Source organism: Ceratotherium simum, chromosome 4, assembly GCF_057802395.1.
Source record: "Ceratotherium simum simum isolate JZ-2026a chromosome 4, ASM5780239v1, whole genome shotgun sequence".
In the NCBI taxonomy this organism is placed as follows: domain Eukaryota; kingdom Metazoa; phylum Chordata; class Mammalia; order Perissodactyla; family Rhinocerotidae; genus Ceratotherium; species Ceratotherium simum.
The window spans coordinates 91,553,451-91,575,461 of NC_141903.1; the positions used below are offsets into that span (position 1 = coordinate 91,553,451).

Below are 22,011 nucleotides of genomic sequence, written 5' to 3' on the forward strand. Positions count from 1 at the left end.
TCGACTGACCACTGCGTGTGCGATGCGGGTTGATCACTTTGTCTGGAAAATAGTTGTGCAGTTATAAGACTGGTTGTAAGCCACAAGAACCTTATCTAGCTAATTTAAGCAAAAGGGAGTTAATGGAAAGATCCAGAATGGAAAAGAAAGCTGAAGAAGCAAGCAATACCAAGGAGTGAAACGGGGCCAGGGCCCTCCATCAGGAAACCGGCCAGTTGTTTTGGATGCTGCTTTGGGAATGTTTAGCTTAAAACCCTCGTTGATCATTCTGCTCGGGATTTAAATTTCCAGGAGGCAGAAATCTGTTTGGCACGGGATATAAATGTACCGCTGTATGGAGTTGGGGGACAAGGGGATGACTGGTTAACCATCCACCATTGCCCCCCGGAGCACCTGGAATGCAGAAGGCAAAGGCTGCCAAAAGGAAAACCACAGGGAGAGAAAAAATAGGTGTTCACCCCAAAGGCAATCTAAATATCACGTGAAAATAGTACTAGTGTTTCACCCACTGTCAGGCATAAACTTTAAATTGATATTCTAGCACTTCTGATGGATTTACCTAAAACCATTCACCCTTCCATTTGGCTCTTCTTCCTGTGAATGGCACGTATCCAGGAAGTGTTAGTTCCTGTTCATATTATAAGGTAACAAAATCCAGTGATCCATTTGGGCACACCACTCTGTATTGCTTGCAAGTGCTTTCCGAAACGAAGAAAACTGTCCTGGGATTGAATCTAAAACTAGTCTGACTCTACGGGTGATGGCCAACACATCTCAGAGAATATCTTCAAGAAAATCCCCTTTCCAGGGCCGGCCTGGTGGCGTAGCGGTTAAGTTTACGTGCTCCGCTTTGGGCAGCCCGGGGGGTCATGGGTTTGGGTTCATGGGTTCAGATCCTGGACATATGCACCATTCATCAAGCCATGCTGAGGCAGTGTTCCATACAAAGTAGAGGAAGATGGGCACGGATGTTAGCCCAGGGCCAATCTTCCTGAGCAAAAAGAGGAGGATTGGTAACAGATGTTAGCTCAGGGCTAATCCTCCTCACACACACAAAAAATTAAATTCCTCTTTTAAAAATCAAATACTTTGGGGGCCAGCCCGGTGGCACAAGCAGTTAAGTGCGCGCACTCCACTGCGGCGCCCAGGGTTTGCTGGTTCAGATCCCGGGCACACACCGATGCACTGCTTGTTAAGCCATGCTGTGGCGGCATCCCATATAAAGTAGAGGAAGATGGGCACAGATGTTAGCCCAGGGCCAGTCTTCCTCAGCAAAAAAGAGGAGGATTGGCATCGGATGTTAGCTCAGGACTGGTCTTCCTCACCAAAAACAAAAAAATCAAATACTTTGTAAGTTGTGTTTATTGATTGCATAAATATTTATTCGGAGCTTATATACCAGACTCTGTGCTTGATGTGAGGAAAAAATACTGAGCAAAACCAGACACAGTCCTGCCATCAAGGCCCTCACTGCCTGGTATTATAGGGCTCATTCCCACCACAGTGTGAAATCCATTGACGATAATTTTCAAAAGGTTAAAAACCATTATTCTCATGTAAATATAAAACCAATACCTCTCAAAGAGTTTATTCAACTCATTAATTAGTAAGGAAACCGGTAAGATGTTAAAACTAATTCCAAGAGCTAGGTATTTTAGGCAATGTTAGTATAATACTGCTGAGGTAGGTACAAATCTGGTTAATGTCCAACAAGGCCATAAACCATAACCTTTGAGGCTCTCTCTTCCACTGGACAGAAATTATTTGCATCTCTACTGGATAGAAATCTATAAGATAACATGCAACTTCACTAAGTCTGATACCTTTAATTGATAGTAAACAGTGAGTTGAACTAAGTCGTTTGCCCTAGATTAGTGGTTCTCAAACTTTAGTGTACAGAATCATCTGGAGGGCTTGTTAAACTACAGACTGCTAGGTCCTACCCTGGACTTTCTGATTCAGTCCATCTGGGGTGAGACCTAAGAATTTTAATTTATAACAAGTTTCTGGGTGATGCTGCTGGTCCAAGGACCTCATTTTGAGAACCACTCTCCTAGATTATCCTTGGATGAACTTCTCCCCAGAATGAGAGAGGATGTGCCTCCCTTGTTTATTTCAAAATTGCAGATAATTTTTCTGACAGTCTCCTGCCTTGCAATCATAAAGATCATTCTTGATCACAAAAGGCTGATTTTGTTAGGTTTAGCCCGAGTACACACATGCAGCAATTTAATCACATAGGCCTCAAGTTTTCTCTGCAAATCTAGAGCCTTAGATTACCGAGCAACTACTTAGGCCAAAAAAATTACCTTCTATTCAGAAACTTTCACAAGGAATCTCAGGCTTTTAAAAACTTCGATATTTACTCCTCTATTCCACGGCCAGGAGCCTAAGCCCAAGAAAGTCTGTCTATCAGATTTCACCTACAGTATCACTAAATCGGGGTAAATTCCTCCCTTCTTGAGGTCTGAAAATTTTCTAAGGTCCCTAGCTTTTCAGGAAGTGACCTTCCTCACCACCAGTCAGATAGGGACCTGGAGGCAGGTGCCAGGCCAGTTTTGGGAGGAGGGCTTTGTAGGCATTAGCTTCACGTATAAAGTCAACCCTGTGTTTCTTAACATGGTCTTCTTATACCTGATTAAGAGCCTCATTCTCAAATATAACCCTCTGGTCTGGCTTTGGCTGAACAATCTGTTTGTCCAATTATAAAAAGAATGACAAATTCTTATTGAATATATACTAATAACTATTTTGTCATGGAAAGTAAAGAGACTCACTAAAAGTATTTGTTTCTGAATTCTGAAGATGCCATAGAGAATCAGACACTATTTAAAATGTTTCATTTCAGTTTACTGATGCATAGTCCACTAAATTGAAGGTTAGAGAGATCTTAAGGAGAAAGAGAAAGGAGTTCTATGTGTATCCATAAAAAATAAAACGTCAAAAATCATACAACAATATTCCACACAAATAACCACAATTAAAGTTTCCCTCGTCAGTTCATTCAGTCCTCTGTAATTCTTATTTCCCAGGATCTTAGGTCAAGCAATGGGCTTTCCTGAAGTATGTATTGAAAAGAATCTTTGGAATCTTAGAATCCAGAAATTCTGACTCAGTCTGCTGGTACAGGTTGAAAGGTGTTTAAACGATGTCAGCTAAGAAGCTTGTACTCAAGGGTCTATTCTTTATGGTCTCAGTAGCTACAGGTGCCTGGCACTCTCTACACCTTCCTGTGGGGCTTTCTGTGGGGCTCTGACACTTAGAGGCTCTGACCTTAGAGCAGAACCTTCAGAGAAGCATCCAATAAAAACAGAAATGATCATGAGACTGAATGACTGAGATTAGTTTCTTACAATAACAATGTCGGAATGAAGAAGAGTAAACTTTTCCATGGTGGTGCAGTAGTCCCCCCTTATCCGCGGGGGATACGTTCCAAGCCCCCCAGTGGATGCCTGAAACCGCGGATAGTACCAAACCTAACCGTACATATATACTATGTTTCTTTCTACACATACCCACCTATGATAAAGTTTCATTTATAAATTAGGCACAGTAAGAAATTAACAACAATAACTAATAATAAAACAGAACAGTTATAACAATATACTGTAACAAAAGTTACTGCAGATCTTGGCAACCTCAGCATACCATTTTTTTTCTTTCCTTATTAAGTGGAGAACTTTCACATTTTCATTTAAAAGAAGCACTTTACAGTTCTCTTTGGCATATCCAAATTGCTAGCATCACTACTCTTGCACTTTGGGGCAATTATGAAGTAAAATAAGGGTTCCTTGAACACAAACACAGCGATACCGAGACAGTCAATCTGATAACTGAGAGGCTACTAAGTGACTAGCGAGCGGAGAGCGTGTACAGCGTGGATCAGTTGGACAAAGGGATGAGTCAGGTCCGGCACAAGAAGGAGCAGAGACAGAGCAGGATTTCACCACACTACTCAGAATCTCGAGCAATTTAAAACTTATGAATTGTTTATTTCAGGAATTTTCCATTTAATATTTTCCGACCGCAGTTGATGGTGGGTATCTGAAACCCTGGAAAGTGTAACCACAGATAATAGAATACTACTGTACTCTACATAATTATCTTATTAAAAAATTAGTCAATATTTTCCCTCAGTGTCAGGACATGTTACAAACAGTAAGGGCATTATCAACTCTCCAGGGCCTTTCCAAAAAACATACAATATCTGAAATATTTCTATTAATAACTTTTTACCCATATAAACTTAACCTAGGGAAGGCTGAACATCACTTCTGATTTGACAATTCTTCCCATGCTGCTCTTATGAAAATATTGAGCTAATTAAGACATATGGCGAATACCAAGCAAACCTGATTGCTCCCAGTATCCCTCTTTACAAAGTGAAGTAATAAATCTTGGTGATCTTCAAGGGCCCTCTGAGAAATCTCAAAGATAATTATAGGCTGGGGCCAGCCTGGTGGCTCAAGCAGTTAAGTGCACATGCTCCTCTTCCGTGGCCCGGGGTGTGCCCTGATCCCCGGCGCACACCGACACACCGCTTGAGATGCCATGCTGTCCCATATAAAGTAGAGAAAGATGGACACGGATGTTAGCTCAGGGCCAATCTTCCTCGGCAAAAAAAGAGGAGGATCGGCATCAGATGTTAGTTCGGGGCTGATCTTCCTCGCACACACGAAAAAGATAATCGTAGGTATACAAGACAACTTCCTGGAAATAGTTCTTTTCTAAATTTAGAATCTGATCTTGGGGAGGCAAAATCAAAAAAGTTATCAGAGAAGATTTAGACACTTTATGTAAACAGTGGCATGGCTGCTGAGAAACCACAGTTGGTTACCTAATTAACCAAAATGATAACAAAATATCTTGAGACAAAAGAAGGCAAAACCACTATAAGAAACTTAGTTCTTTTACAACTGAGGAAACTTTGCTTTTTATCTCATTTTTTAAAATAATCAAGAATGAAATCAAATCAACACAAAGCACAGAAATTATTCTGGTAAGACCTGGAATTTCTGCTGTCTGTGCAGATTACACAGAAGGTAAAGAATAACCTTTGCTGCCACTAGTTAAGAGCTCTAAGACCAATTTATCAAGGCAAGAGAAAACCGAATTCTAGCTTTGCATTAATGTAAAATCTGTTAGTAAAGATCTTGTGAGCTGCTTTATTTTCCCTTAAATAACTTTGTATACAAAGCCATCAAAACTGAGAGAAATTTGCCAAAATTCTAACACATTTATATAGCTTCTTTTCAGACTGAGGTATTATAAACCAAGAGAAATAAAATTCTCTTCCCTCTTCCCCTCTTCAATTTGTTATATACACCAAAGTGGTACCTTTCCTCCACTCTTTCGTATTCTGGAACACATTCTGGACACTTTACCTTAGGTCAAAACTACTGCCTTTTTTCTTGAAAAAACAGAAGTACATACACAGTTGCATTTCTCTGCCATTATTGATTCTAGTATAGTCTCGGTCAGCCATATTAATCACAACTTTTAACCCAATTAATAATTCTATTTCATGGAGAAAAGTGAGAGATAAATAACTGAGAATTGTCTGGCATTTACAAGCATTTTAGCACAGTAGAAAAGCTCACAAATATACAACTTCCTGCAGCCATGTACATCCCTTTTATACTTTCTTTTTTTTTTTAATTTTATTTATTTATTTTTTCCCCCAAAGCCCCAGCAGATAGTTGTAGGTCATAGCTGCACATCCTTCTAGTTGCTGTATGTGGGACACAGCCTCAGCGTGGCCGGAGAAGCGGTGCGTCGGTGCGTGCCCGGGATCCGAACCCAGGCTGCCAGCAGCTGAGCACGCGCACCTAACTGCTAAGCCACGGGGCAGGCCCCTTTTTATACTTTCTTAAAGTGGTAAAAATGAACACTTTCATTAATGTGTCACAAAGATGCAGCCAATCTATAGCATATAAAAATAAGAAGCAAAAGTACATAAACCTAAAATTATGCTTAATAATCAATGTTTCAACATTCCATCTTATTTGGAAATTACTTACATATCTAATAATTATTCATTAATAACTTGGATTAATAATAATCCAAGTTTTAAGTTGCTTAAGGATTTTGGAAATTATGTTTAAGCTGACAAACTATAAAATATAATTACCGGTGATAGCAGAGGTTTGTTAAATTCACGACTCAATTTAGTTGGATACAAATTTACACTTTTATAATCTTAAGCATTAGATAGTGGTATTTTATCTTACTTGATCAGCAAACCAGTATAAAAAGTTTAGGAAATTCAGATTAACTCATCTTTTCCTGAGATAACAGACCCAAATCTTATTTAAAAAAATTAAATGTGGGGCTGGCCATATGGCATAGTGGTTAAATTCGGCGCACTCCGCTTCAGTGGCCCAGGTTCACAGGTTCAGATCCCAGGCATGGATCTGAACCACTCATCAGCCATGCTGTGGTGGCGACCCACATACAAAATAGAGGAAGACTGGCACAGGTGTTAGCTCAGGGCTAATCATCCTCAAGCAAAAAAAGAGGAAGATTGGCAATGGATGTTAGCTCAGGGCTATCTTCCTCAGCAAAAAAAAAAAAAAAAAAATTAAATGGGTGCTTATCATACTCCATATCGGGAAACTGATGATATAGACAAATAAATATTATTTTTAAAATCAAAATTATTAAACTAAGCTAATTTGTTCAAAGACTCACTTTCATTATGTGAACTTGGTTTCTTAAAATGCTTCTGAGCTAGTAATTTCTGTAAGAATAATCCTTTTCTTAAAAGTTTAGCATACTTAAAACACTGGAGGTTCAGTTTCTTTATTTTCTGGGGTTTGAGGGAATATCTGATTCATATAAATGATTATTTCTATAAACCAATCAGAACAGTGCTCCTTTAATTTAAGAGACAGTGTAATCTAGTTGTTAAATACCCTCCAGCGTTAGGAAAATATTTCTACTTACACGAGGAGAGGAAAGGCCTTTCTCAGCCACAGACACATAGATACACAAACACACAGAGGGCTTATAGTTTCAGATTGACAACTTTAGCCACAGATCAGAAGTGATCCAGAAACACAAAATCTCAAAGAGCTATCTTTCTTTCCGGTGGGAATCTGATTCTTAATTGATTTGAGGTTGCAAATAGACAAACAGATCAAAAAACAAAACTGAACAAAAACAAAAAGAAAAAAGACTAATCAGTTGGATTCTCCATCATCTCTGACCCACCAGAGAACAGGACTTCATTATACATGTAACAGAGGTCACCAAGCTGACCATAATACCAAATCCTTAATCATTGCTGCCACCAGTAGGGATTAACTTACTGAAGGAGTGCAAACCAGAAATGAGGACAAATACGTTACATCAGTAGAAAGGGAAAAAAGAACTAGAGAGTCAGAAAAGTTAAAGTTCTGTTCACACCCAGGATTCACTTCAGAAGCCAAGAAAAGGCGGGCCAGCAGATGAGTTAATTTGGCTCCATCAGATTAATCCTCTCAAACACCTCAGGGAATGACCTTCAAAACTGATAAAACGCAATTTTCAAAAGGTTATATGATGGGGCCGGCCTGGTGGTGTAGCGGTTAAGTGCGTGCTCCCCTTCCACGGCCTGGGGTTCGCAGGTTCGGATCCCGGGTGCGCACAGATGCACCGCTTGTCAGGCCGTGCTGTGGCAGTGTACCATACAAAGTACAGGAAGATGGGCACGGATGTTAGCCCAGGGCCAGTCTTCCTCAGCAAAAAGAGGAATTATCTCCCCTCATCCCATACATCCTGAGGACAAGTAAAAACGCGATGTGTTAGCTGAGGTGTGCTCACGGCTCTAATGTAAGGTTTCTTAGGCTGCATCCCAACATCAGTCCTCCTTATTGACATAACAGAAACCTGTGTGTCCTGAGGAAACAGGGCAGAGGATCTTCCAGGGGTAGAAGAAAGTTCCACTCCAAGAGCACTTAGTTCTCAACCTAGGATGCACGATGGACTCACCTGGAGAGGTTTAGAAAACACGGATGCCTGGTCTCACCCCGGGGGAGTCTGGCTTACTATTCTGGGATCCTGCGTGGGGACGTAATAGCTTCCCAGGTGATTCCAATGCACAGGCAGGCTGAGAACCATTGCTGTGGGGCAGCTGGCTCCCGGCTGGTGGAACCAGGATGCTCCAAACCACATTCTGACATTTGCCTCTCACACTGCCACCCTGTCCACAAAAGAACCTTATGAAAGAAGCTGGTTTAGCCTTTCTCTCTGGCCTGTTGGTACATGCTGTGATCCCTTTGTAAAGATAAACATGTCCCCCTTTAAGCCTATGTGACAAAGAATTTCAAAACCTTCGTCTTACCTTTTGTGAGTGATTCACCTTTTTTCACTCAACGAGTTGTGACTGAACACACTTTATTAATCTGTGTTTCTGAAAGACAGAGCCCACTCGATTGTTTACTCATTTTGCTTACCTTTTGAATAAAAGGAGTTCTGAACACCCAGGACAGCAGTGTGTACCAACAAATGCCAAAGAGCTTGCCTTGTTACTTCCTTTGCTCCAGGATTTACACTGGGACACAGGAGTTGACCAAAGCACTGGCCTTCTGGAACTCGCGCCAGCTCACAGGGTTCACCCACAGGGCCAGGTAACCCTCCCCAACGACGCACGTCTGCTATGAAAACTTCTCTCTCCTCTCACTCGTCTGCCCTGTGTTTGCCCCTCTGCCAAGGAGCCTGTCAACAAGAATGCAGTCAACTGTGGGTGCCCCTCTCTCAGTGAGCCCTGCCTCGGAGGTCCCTCTGCTGCTTCAGGATCAGGTTGTCAGTGTTTAAGGAAGAGCCCCTCTGCCCACCTGGGCCAGAGTTGGCCTTACTGCCTTCTCCAGAGAATAAACACTCTCTCTGTCCACCCTAGATTCTTTAAAAGATAATGCTGCCACTAGAAGGATGTGCAACTATGACATACAACTATCTACTGGGGCTTTGGGGAAAAAAAAACAATAATAAAAAATAAAAATAAATAAAAAAAATAAAAAGATAATGCTGCCTTCCCTACATTGATGAGATGTTACAGGTCCCTCCCCAAGAGATCATTGTACTTGGTCAGCGTTCACACAGCCTCTCACTTGGGGAGAAGTAAAATATACCAACCAATGTTGTCGTATGAGAAAGCCTAGCACAAATATCACGGTTTATGCCCGGGGCAGGAGTCATGGCCACTGCGCCTCAGGGATCCAGTCAGGGAGAGAATGCAAGACAAACTAACCAACCACAGGGCAATATGACATAACAGAGAACAGAGGTTAATGTCAGATAGGAATGAATTTAGAGAAGAAAATTATTTCTGTGGCTTCAGGAAGCCAAGGTCAAAATCCCCAACATTTAGGCATTTAAAAAAATTTACCTCTGTTACTTTTCTGAAGATAAAAGTAATGTATACTTCTTGTATCTGTTAGGATACTTTCAGCTGTAAAATAAAACCCACTTAAGATGGCTTAAACCAATAAGTAAACGTATTTGCTCATATAGGAGGAAACCCAGAGTTAGGTGGACTTCAAGGTTGGTCGATGGAGCAGCTCAACAATGCCAAGTGAGACCCGGGTTCCTGGAGCTCTGCACTCCACTGCCACAACTCAGGATTAGCCTAAGTCTGGTTCCCCTTCGGGCAATAATGTGGCTTCTAATAACAACAGGGCCATATGCGTCTTCATTTCTGTCCAGTCCAGTGAGACAAAGAGGTGTCCTATACTCCTTCCAGAAGAGTGAGGAAGAACTTCCCCAGAAGCTTCCAGAAAATCTCTCCTCTAGTCTCATTTTCTGCAATTGAGTCACATGCTCATTCCTGAACCAGTTATGGAGACTGAGATTAACCTAGCACCCAGTCATACGCATTTCATTTAGAAGGAAAAAGAGCAACAAATACAATACATACGAAATTCACTTTGGAGATCCCTGACCAGGCACCTAAGTAGATAAGCAAAAGAATAATATAGAACTAAGAAGCTAATAGAGAAGATAAAATGGAATAATAAAAAAATACTTGATGAATTTGAAAGGAGGCAGGAAATGAGAAATATGAGAACAAAGCACAGATGGGACAATTAGAAAACAAATAGCAAGATGGTTGACTTAAATCCAACACTAAATGTACAAGGACTAAACATTCCAATGAAGAGACAAAAGTTGAGAGCCTGGACTAAGGAAACCAAACAACAATCATCTACCACTATTTTAAAGAAACATACTTTAAATACAAGGATGCAGACAGATTGAAAGTAAAAAGATGGGAAAAGATACCATCGAACATTAACCAAAAGAATGTTGGTGTGGCCACATTATCATCAGCATATAGCACTGCGGGGACCTAGAACAGTCAAAACTTGAAAAAGAACAAAGTTAAAAGAGGAAAATTACCAGATATCAAGCCTTACTATAAAACTACAGCAGTTAAGACAGGTATTGACAAAACGAATAAACCAATGAAACAGAATAGAGTGTAGAAACACATCTGTACACAGATGTCTGCTGACTTACACAAAGACACCACTGCAACCCAGTGGAGGAAACAAGGATTTTTTTCAACAAATGGTGCTGGGTCAATTATTTTTTCTTTTTTTTTTTTCAATTTTATTTATTTTATTTTCTCCCCCCAAAGCCCCAGTAGATAGTTGTATGTCATAGCTGCACATCCTTCCAGTTGCTGTATGTGGGACACGGCCTCAGCATGGCCGGAGAAGCGGTGCGTTGGTGCGCGCCCAGGATCCGAACCCGGGCCGCCAGCAGCGGAGCGCGTGCACTTAACCGCTAAGACACGGGGCCGGCTCTGGGTCAATTAAATATCAGTGTGGGGAAAAAATTAAAATTCAGCTCTCACATCTTATTCAAAAATTAACTAGACATGGATTGTAGATCTGTACCTAAATATGAAAGGCAAAATCATAAAGTTTTTAGAGGGAAACACAGAAGAATATCATCATGATCTTTGAGGAGGCAAAGATTGTTCACCAGCATTCCATGGTTGTTATCTTTTTGAACTTTTTTATTCTAATGATTAAAAATGGTAGCTTATTTCCATTTTAATTTACAACTCTTTAACCACAAACAAAGTTGTGAGTTGCGCACGCTTATAAACTATTGGCATTTAAGTGTTCATTTGTGTTCTTTGTCCACTTTTCTATTAGGTCATTGTTCTTTCTCTTATTAATTTTAAAAATTCTTTATATATTAAGGAAATGTATATACTAAGAAATATTTCTTTTTTTTTTTCTTTAATCTTAGAGTTTATTTCTCAGCCGTCTTTTTTTTTGCTGGGAAAGATTCGCCCTGAGCTAACATCTGTTGCCAATCTTCCTTTTTTTTTCTCCCCAAAGCCCCAGTGCATGGTTGTATACTCTAGTTGTAAGTCCTTCTAGTTGTTCTCTGTGAGCCACCACCACAGCATGGCAACTGACAGACAAGTAGTGTAGGTCCGCACCCGGGATCCAAACCCGGGCTGCTGAAGTGGACTGCGCCAATTTTTAACCACTAGGCCACCAGAGCTGGCTCAATACTTCTTATTTTTTAAAGACTTTCATTTTTTAGGGCAGTTTTAGGTTCACAGCGAAGGTACAGAGATTTTTCCATAGATCGCCTGCCCCCACACATGCACAGCCTCCACCATTATCTACATCCCCCACCAGAGTGGTATGTTTGTTACAGCTGAGGAGCCTACATGGACACATCATAATCACCCAAGTCCACAGTTTACATTAGGCTTCACTCTTGGTGTTGTACATTCTGTGGGTTTGGACAAATGTATAATGACATGTATCTACCATTATAGTATCACACAGAGTATTTTTACTGCCCCCAAAGATCCTCTGTGCTCCGCCTATTCATCCCTTCCTCCCCTCTAATCCCTGGTAATTTCTAATCCTTTTACTGTTTCCATAGTTTTGACTTTTCTAGAATGTCATATGATCGGAATCATACATTATGTAGCCTTTTCAGATGGCCTTCTCTCACTTAGTAATATGCATTTAAGCTTCATTTGTGTCATTTCATGGCTTGATAGCTCATTTCTTTTTAGTGCTGAATAATATTCCATTGTCTGGATATACCAGTTTCTTTATCCATTCACCTACTGAAGGACATCTTGGTTACTTCCAAATTTTGGCAATTATGAATAGGCTTCCATAAACGTGCATGTGCAGGTTTTTGTGTGGATATAAGTTTCCAGGGGCCGGCCCCATAGCTTAGCGGTTAACTGCATGTGCTCCGCTACTGGCGGCCTGGGTTTGGATCCCTGGCGCACACCTTATTATTTTATCAAGTCATACATTTCTTTAAGCCCTGCACTTTTGGACTCAGTTCTAGCAAATGGAATTCTATACCTTGACAAAGCAAGCCCTACTAATTGCAGATAATAGAAAAGAGTTACTGACACCAGCATAAACTATGAAATGCTAAGTAATAATTTAAAAATTAAGTTTAGGGCTGGCCCCGTGGCATAGCAGTTAAGCATGCGCGCTCCGCTGCTGGCGGCCTGGGTGCGGATCCTGGGCACACACCAACATATTGCTTGTCAGGCCATGCTGTGGCAGTGTCCCACATAAAGTGGAGGAAGATGGGCACGGATGTTAGCTCAGGGCCAGTCTTCCTCAGCAAAAGAGGACTGGCATGGATGTTAGCTCAGGGCTGATCTTCCTCACAAAAAAAATAAATAAATAAAAATAAATAAAAATTAAGTTTAGATAAATTTGGAGACTGAAACATCTACAAGAATGAAATCCTGTTTTATATTAAGTAACCACAAAAGTCTCCTTGTGAGGTTGTCTGGAAGAAGTCCTTTTGTAAGATATCTGGCTTTCAAAGTTTGATGCTGTCCCTGAAAAATGCTGCTTTTAATCTATCTCTAAAAACCTTGTATGCTGACCAGTAGGCATGGGTACCTGCATTTACTTGGAGATTTGTAACTAGAAGATATAACCTGCCGTTCTTCTTTGTTGAAAACAGTAGTCTTAGAACTCCCTCTTTCTCTCTTCTTTTGTGCATAAAGGTAAGTAAACAGATGACTGGTTGATTCATCTTAAACAAGGCGTTCCAGGAAGTTTATTCCAACAACCAATTTGCATTTGGCTTTTGGCTTTATGTTAATTTTTCAGAGCAGGCATATTTTATTTTTGTGTAGTTAAATTCACCAGTTCCCTGGTGCTCCCCAAACAATGTCTCAACTCGCCTCCCTTTAAAGAAGCCAACAGTCCAGGTGCTTCCTTCCTAGCTTCTCCTTTTCCCAGCCTCCTGCCTCCCAGTCTCCTGGCTGCTAGAGTGCAAGGATGTGATGGAGGTTTAACCAATCAGATGCTCCCGGCCCAGATTTTTTTGGTAGCTACTGACCCAAAGCAGTAAGAAGAGTGGTGTCCATAGCAGTGACAGCAGTGACCACAGCAATATGCAGTTTCTGGGGGCAGCAGATGCTGTACGAAATGTGCCAGCCATGTCGTCACTGGCAAGATTTTGGTTGTGGTCCTGCTGCTGCCTGGTGCCCCTTGTTCCTGGTCTTCCTCCAGCCTGCTTCTCAAGACTTCCTGGTATTTCTGTGAACCAATAGCTTTTCAGTCAAGTCCTTTTCGTTTAACCAGACTTAGTTTCTGATGCTAAGAATGTCGATAGCCACAAGGAAATAAGGAGGATATCCCTCTCCCAGACTCTGACCTCCTTTGCCACCTGAGCACCAGGAGTCCTTCAAGTAAACAGGTCCTTTAGTCCCCGTCATGCCTCCCATCCCCTCCCCTCCCGTCCTCTCTCTCTTTCCAGGGCTCAGGTATGATTCCAGACTCCAGAGGACCAGGTGTCAGAGACACTCACCACAGTCTCTCTCCATCTCTCACCGCCTCAACCTCCTCCACAAAACTTCCCTGAGAAGAGCCTGCACCCCGTACTCGGCTCCTATAAATAGACCCCTGGGGCCACCCATCCCACTAATCCATCCATCCTGCCCAGACAGGTCTGACTGCCAGGCTGGGACACAACTTGGGCCTAGCTTAGAACCCCCTAAATACTGAGAAATTTGTTACTTTGGGAAATAAATTGTCCTCTTTCTAAAAAGATCCTTCTAGATTATCTTTAGCAGGACTAAATTATTCCTGCTGAGCCTGACATCGGCTTCCTAAAGGCTTGGACCCTGCCAAGGTCTTTCTTCCCTCCCTCTCTCTCTCTCCTCCTCAAGTGTTTGCTGAGCACCTCCTAAGTATGAGACAAGATGGTAGATCCTCAGCTCAGCCCTCCCCCAGAGAAGTCTCACTTCCCTCCAGGGTGTTCTTAACCCAAAATGAGTGACTGTGCATTGGTGTGGTCAAGGCTGTTCCTTCTCTTATAGGTGACAGAGGCCCCCTCTCTTTCTACTGCAAAGGAAATGCCTTCAGATCTGAAGCATAAAAAAGGTGATATTTCTACTTTTTTCAAAAGTAAATAAAAGGCTCTGCTAAACAGGAATCATTTGGTCACGTCCCAGGAGCCACCCAACAACACCTCTTCTCTGTTACCAACAGCACCTGGAATGTCAGAAGGGTTTCTCAGACGCTACTCCTGGGAGGCTTTACCTGGAGGGCAGATGCTGATAAGCTCCGAGTGACCAAGCGGCGGGGTAAAACCAGCTGCCTACGTCACACTCAGTCCTTCAGTGTTCCCGGGAACCCAAGGTTATGTACAAGGACGGCTCAGTTACATCCGCTGCCAATCACTTCCAATAACCAACTTACCATAAAAGTCAGTAAGCATGTATTGACATATGCATATGACATACACACACACACACATATAGATAACAGTTTCATTATAAGGGCATGTTTTAATAAAGTTATTGACATACACGCAGTCTCCAATTAAAATATATAGTTAAACTCTTTAAGATTTTTGCCCTATAAGTTATAAATAGGCTAAACTGTTCACAAAATAATAAAAGCCAGCAATAATCTTTATTCCTGCTGAAGATACTTTCCATGATGGTGGCCTGAGGAGATTTCTCACAGGCCACAGGACCTTGAGGGCCAGAGTTTCTGCATTTCCAGGTGCCAGGGTCACACACTTATAATCCCTCTGTCAGAGATTTAGTCAGGACCAGGGAAAGATTATTCCAAATCGCGTCCTTCAAGAGGAAAAGGAGAGAGGAATCCCCAAGTGACAAACCCATGGAAAGTTCAGGAAAGCCTGTCTTCACCTGCTCTAAGTTGACCTGAGTGCTCTCCCCACAGAGTCCCCGAAGCACAGGCTTCGCCTCGGCCTCAGGAAGGGCTCATTTCAGAGACTACCGGGGCTCTGAGGATTGACTGCCTACAGTTCTGAGAGGGGTTCTTGCTCCAGCTCAGGAGGTTCCCACACACCTGCCAGGTGACGTGCACCTGGGAGAAAGTGGAGGCTGCTATTGGGCCCCTGAGGTTGACTTCCCAGCATCCTGTGCACCAAACTGTGTCCACTCACTGAGCGGACTTGAGCGTCATTGCCAGTGGCCTAATGGGTGTCCCATAGGATAACAATTTGTCGTCACTTTTTTTTTTTTTTTTTTGTGAGGAAGATCAGCCCTGAGCTAACATCCATGCCAATCCTCCTCTTTTTGCTGAGGAAGGCTGGCCCTGAGCTGACATCTGGGCCCATCTTCCTCCATTTTATGTGGGATGCCGCCACAGCATGGCCTGACAAGCGGTGTGCCGGTGGGCGGCCGGGATCCGAACCCAGGCCGCCAGCAGTGGAGTGCATGCACTTAATCGCTACGCCACAGGGCCAGCCCCTGTCGTCACTTTTAAACTCCAAAAATAAGCTGAGTTCTTTACACCATACAGATTTAGATCCAACCCTTTGATTTCATTCCAAACGTTTGTATAAAGCCTTTAACAGTTGCCACAGTGCTCTGCCCATCGCCTCATCTGATTCACCCAGGAGTCCCTCCAAGTTGGAAAGATTGCTGAGTATTTCCATCTGACAGTCAAGGGAACCGAGACCCAAGGAGGCATAGGGCGTGCACAGCTGGTAAATGGTGAGGGAGCCGGTTTCCCAGGCTTGTGTTCCTGTACATGCTCAAAACAGAAACAAGTAGGAGCCAGCCCAGTGGTGTTGTGGTTGAGTACAAGTGCTCCACTTTGCCAGCCCGGGGTTTGCAGGTTTGGATCCCAGGCACGGACCTACACACCACTCATCAAGCCATGCTGTGGTGGCGTCCCACATACAAAATAGAGGAAGACTGGCACAGATAAGGACTAACCTTCCTCAGCAAAAAGAGGAAGACCAAAAAAGAAAAAAAAGAAACAAGTAGAGGACTAAACCTCGCATTCTCTAGGCCGAAATAGTGAGCACCAAAAACCATTAAGCCTATCTTCTGATGTCTGCAGTTAATTTTTTTTATTTGAAAGAGAAGATGCTGACTGTAAATAATTTTGAGTTATCTACGTTTTCTAGAAGGAAAGAGAGAGAAAAAGAAAGATTATCAGGACTAAATCATGTGCTGATACAAGAGCCTTTTCTCTCAGCAGGTGAAAGGCAGGTGACGGGCGCACTCGATCTGCACAGTGTCCCTGCCATGTGCAACAGTGTATCCCATCAACACAGCGCATCAACTAGGATTTAGTGAATCAAATTAGATTTTAAAGGACCAGAGTCATTATTTAAGGGTCTACTATGGAAAATTTATGTAAAGTGAAGAATTAGTCCCTAATTGTTCTGTTATGCAAATATACCCTATTTCAACAATTCTTTTTTTTTTCTGCTGAGGAAGACTGGCTCTGAGCTAACATCTATTGCCAATCCTCCTCCTTTTTTTCCCCCCAAAGCCCCAGTAGATAGTTGTATGTCATAGTTGCACATCCTTCTAGTTGCTGTATGTGGGATGCGGCCTCAGCATGGCCAGAGAAGCGATGCATCCGTGCGCGCCTGGGATCCGAACCCGGGCCGCCAGTAGCAGAGCGCGAGCACTTAACTGCTAAGCCATGGGGACGGCCCGATTTTTCAACAATTCTAAAGTGCACTCTTTTTTCCCTCACTTGAACCTCTCTAAGATCAGCACACATCTCTAAAAGCAGGATGCAATCAATGTGTCATACAATAACTGTCCACGAGGTGGCAGTCACGATGAAGTAGTGTGAAATCTTCCGTTAACACCTTTGGTTAGGATCCAGAAATCACTGTGGGGAAGCAGAATTTGCTACCCCAAAATGTGTCTCTTTGGCTTGATTATTTTTAAGAACAAAAGACTCAGGAAGAAACTCTGACCTTCCCCCTAACTGCCTAAAAGAATTTAAGACAGAAGGCTTGTTCCAGGAAGGAGCTAATGCCATAGATAACTACAGAATAATATGAACTAGGCATGGTGGACAGGGAGGAACCTAGCAAGGCCCATTTGATCAAAGTCTTCTCCATGTCCCATTGTCTCTGCAAGGCATGGCAAACACTTGTTTACCAAACATTTGCTTTTCTTCTCCATGTGAATTGCCTTCCTCCCCTTTGAAGTCCCAAACCACTACCCCTAGCATCCTCCTTTGTCTTTAGATGAAGATGGTATTAAAGGTGGTGGCTTTGGTCATTTTGGCGAGTCACTCAGTTTACCTGGGTTTCTCCCGTGTATAGGTGTTATTAAATTTGTTTGATTTTCTCCTGTTATTCTGTCTCAAGTCAATTTAATTCTCAGACAAGCCAGAAGAACCTACAAGGGTAGAGGAATATTTCTCCTTCCTCTACATCGTCAACCTCAAAAGCACCTTAGATTTGATGAAATACATAATGGAATACTTGAATGAAGCAAGAGACAGCTACAACAAGAGTTGATTTTAAATGCGGATCAGATAATAATACTAGGACCTGGGTTATATTTTAATCTCAGCTTTTGAATTCCCCAATAAAGAGTGAACCCACAAAACCCTAGGCACCCCACCCTTGACCCCAATAAAGGCAGAACCTGGGTCCCCAGAAACCTCCAGGTCTCTCTCTACCGGTGACCTTGCTGTGTGGCCCCAGGCGTGCCATGTACTCTCCAGGACTTGTGAGTAATAAGCCTTGTTTTTCCAAAGTTCCCTAATGGTTGTTACTGAGGTATGTCTTGAATAATAACAAGAACCACAAGGGCAGGTCCAGCCACACATGGGTTGGGGAAACGTCTGTAGGGACAACTCGTCACAAGTAGAGCCCAGGTGACTGCCCCCAGGCATTCGTAGCTGATAGCATCACTATTATAGGCTGAGACGTGGACACAAAACAACTATGCTATTTCAAATAGTTCACATCACTGTTTCGTGACCTTCTAGAGCTTGTGGCATACACAGAAACTTGCAAGTACACACTTTGCACCAGGCAGATAATTATGTCCTTCTTCTCCACTCCAGCCTTCTGTCCATCTGTCCTCACTGCATATTTTATAAGCACACAAATCAATAGGATAAAAATATCCCTCAAAAGCCAGCCAATCTTCAAAGGAGCTGATAAGGCAGAACCTATTTCATGAAAAGAAAAAAGAAAAGGTGGTTGAAAAACAACTAAAATGTTGACATGGTTTGAAAGAAGCCAATTAGCAATACAGATATAGAGATGCTACACTTGTGATAAGCTTGATTAACAAAACAATGAAGCCTATTAGAAAAATTTTAATAAAACATTCTGATGTTGAAAGCTTATCTTTGATCAATTGGAAAAGCAAAGAAAAATAATCCTGAACCATTTCCCAGTTTAGAAAGATTTTGTTTATCCTTCTTTGCTCCCATTGGAGCCAACAATTCTGACAGCTTGGACTCACTCTTAATATGCCCAGCCATTTGGGTGCTCAAATCAGCGGTGCGTTTCTGGGAACAGGCTCCCTCGGCACAGCCAGGAGGCCAGGGAACGAGCCATAAGCATCCTCCCTCCTGTCAGCACTTGGACCGGCGGCCTTTGGTCAGAAACGGGCAGAGGGGGTCGGTAGCCCCAGGACATCCACACACCACGGAGGCCTGAGTGATGCAGTCGGTCCTCCTTAGCAACCCCCTCAGTCCGCGGGGTTTCCCAGGGCCCAGCTGGACACTGAGTCACCAGGCTTGGAGCCAATTCACCCTTCTTGTGGAGCAGCTCAGTCACAGTAAAAAAACCAAAAATGATGCTCGGGAAGATGAGGCAGTGAGACAAGGACGGAGGGAGAAGCCAGTGTGCAGACGAGGCTGACACCACACCTGAGACTCCTTAGAGACAGGAGGACTCATTTTACCTGAAACCTATGTAGGGAAGAGGGAGAATCCCCCTCTGCCCTTTCCCTTAAGGTTCTTCTGGCTAGCCAGATAATTAAAAAGACAGGTTAGCAGGAGAAAATAATACCAAGTTTAATAACATGTATACATGAGAGAAACCAGGGAAACTGAGTTTCTGAACAGAATAGCAGAGATTCTCATCTTAAATACCATCTTCAGCCAAAGACAAAGGAGGAAGTTGGGGATGAGGGGAGTCAGTTATGGGAGATTATCAGAAAAGCATAGTAAACAAGAGTAAGGTTATTATGCAGATTTAAGGCCTCAACTTTCACGTTGATAAGTTTTTAGAGATGAGGTCATCCCTCCCTCCTCCCAGCACAGAGAGGGAGATACCTTTACAAATAGAGATTTCCCTTATAAATGTAAATGTTTGTCTGGCAACTCCCAGCAGGGCCACCCAGAGAATGTGGCCAGGAAGAGACAGAATTTTGATAAGAGGGGCTTGGTGCCTTTCCTATTGTAACATCTATTTTACATTATATTACAGCCATCAGACAGTAACTCCTTCCTGAAACAGATCTTTTATGTTAAGTTCTTTAGGCAGTTTGGGAGGGGAAACTCAAATGTCCCTCCCGAGTTTTCTGAGTCTTTATTGTCTTCAGCTCGAAATAATCCGCATACCAGAGCGGTGCATCTTGGGGTGGCCTGCCCTGAGCACCATCACCTACTTTAGATCTGAAATAAAGCTCACTGGTCCACTTATTCATTACCTTTACAAATTCATTCACCCTACAAACTGCTAAGATTCATGCCATAGTGAGAACACTCGGGGTTGAGAATCTGACGGACCTGGGTTCAATTCCTGACTTCAACAAGGCTTTTCCTGAGCCTGTTTCCTCATCGTAAAATTAAAATAGTGATACCATCTCGGAGGGTTTTTCTAAGGATTTGAAATAATGTATATAAAATTACTGCCACATGGAAAATAATAAACGAGAGCTGTAATTGTTACCCTTTCATTATGATGAACGTTGCCTGTCAAGCAGTACAAGCCCCAGTCCGCCTCCATATTGACCCACCAATGGTTCTTCCTCAGTCAGCTCTTCAGCCCGACAGAGAGAAACCCGCAACCCCACCAGTGCCTTATTAACTCATCTCAGCCCCTGACAGACTCCGTCCTTGACGAAGCTTAGTCAGGCTCCTCCAGCCTTCCTCTCGACTTGACCTTCACCTTGACCTTGACCTTGGCCTGCTGAGCCCAGTCTGAGCACAAACCCCACTCAGCCAGTTTATCACGGATGCCCCTCCCCTTGAGGTCAAATCAAGTTCCTCTTTCTAGCTTTCCCTCCGCTGACCCCTCCCTCTGCTCGGGGGCCGTAAATGCCCTGTCTTTGCTGTACTCAGAGCTGAGGTCAGTCTCTCCCCCTACTGCAGTCGTTTCAGATGAAGTCTTCCTCACTGTCTTAACAAGTGGCAGGACAATCTTTCCTGTACGCCCCCCATTTCTGCATGTCCATTTCTGACTGGATGGTGTCACTGCTCATTAAGACAGAAAATGGAGCTTGGCCTCCTATAGAGCTAGGACGTGTCACCAGGGGAGCCCAGCTGGTTCCCCTGAAGCCGGGCCACCACTAAGGGACACACCACACTGGACAGACCCACAGAGCTGGCTCCCCTCAGAAGTGCAGACGGCTGCACTCCAGGCTCAGGCCTGCCGTGTCCAACTCCAGCCACCTGGAAAACCCCGCTGCTGCTCCACAGTCGTCCGTCTCTCCTGGGAGGCCTGCCCGTGCCCTCGCAGTTAATTCCTCTGATTAAAGCCCACCCATCTTGTTGTCCCTGTCCCTCAGAGACCTGCTGAGTGACACACTGACCGCGCTCTTAGGGGTGAAGGGCTGGTGCTGATTCCAGGTTCTTCCTCTCAGCGTCACACTTGCAGTGTATCGGGGGCTTTCGCTGACGCAGGAGAGGCAGAGGCCTCAGGACTTATCTGGTCCCGAGTCTCCCTGATGGTAACAAAGAGCTGAGGCCCCTGTTAACTTCAGGTTACCAGGCATCTCCCCTGGGACATTCCAGCTCAGGGTGGGGGCCCAGGAACATGGGTTTTTAAGAAACACGCCAAGGGATTCGTATCTTCAGGGGAGGTTGGGAGACACTGAAATTCTACTGCAACCCTGACCGTTTTACAGACAAGGAAGCTGCGGCCTGCAGGGAGGCAACGGCTGCCCAGGGTCACCAGCTCCTCTTGGCAGGTCAAGTCCAGGGTCGGCTCTGCTGACTCCAGTGACTGTGCCCTTCATCACGCAGCCTCGGCTCAGACGCTGGAAGGTCCAGGCACCACGCTGCACGGTACTCGCCCCTCTCGCAATCCTTACACCGTGCCTGTGTCGCCTCCCTCCCGTATCAGGAACAGGCAAGCAGCAGGCCCGTGGGAAATAGCGACGGCTGCTTCCCTCTGCCCTTTCTGTGGATCTGTTCCCAGGCTGAAAACCAGGAATGATGGCTGCAGTCTCCGGTGACCTTGAACTAGAGTCACTTTAGCCATCGAGGCCCCAGTTTCTTCATGTGTGAAGAAGGGTAACTGAATCAGATTAGGGTCTCAAAACTTTTCCCGAGAAGGAGAGTTCCCTGAGAGCCGAGGAGCTGAGTGTGGAGTTACAGTAAGAGAAGAGTGGGGGCTGATGTTGCTAAGAAGAAAGGTGAAGAAAAGGAATCTGAGCAGCTCTCAGAGGTGAGAGGGCTTGGTGCAGGGAGGGGATGCAGCAAGACTGCCAAGAGGAGAGGAGACAGCCTCCTCACACCCAGCACTGAGTGGACTCCTTCACATTCTGGGAAAATGACTGCAGGCTCCCGACTCTCACCACACCGCTAT

The 22,011-nt window shown here is 43.7% G+C and overlaps 1 protein-coding gene across 2 annotated transcripts in view; it reads right to left on the reverse strand.

The window, feature by feature from the left end:
• UTP15 (UTP15 small subunit processome component) overlaps nt 1-22,011 on the reverse strand; it is a 53,768-nt gene that overhangs the window by 28,053 nt on the left and 3,704 nt on the right. The window lies entirely within an intron of this gene.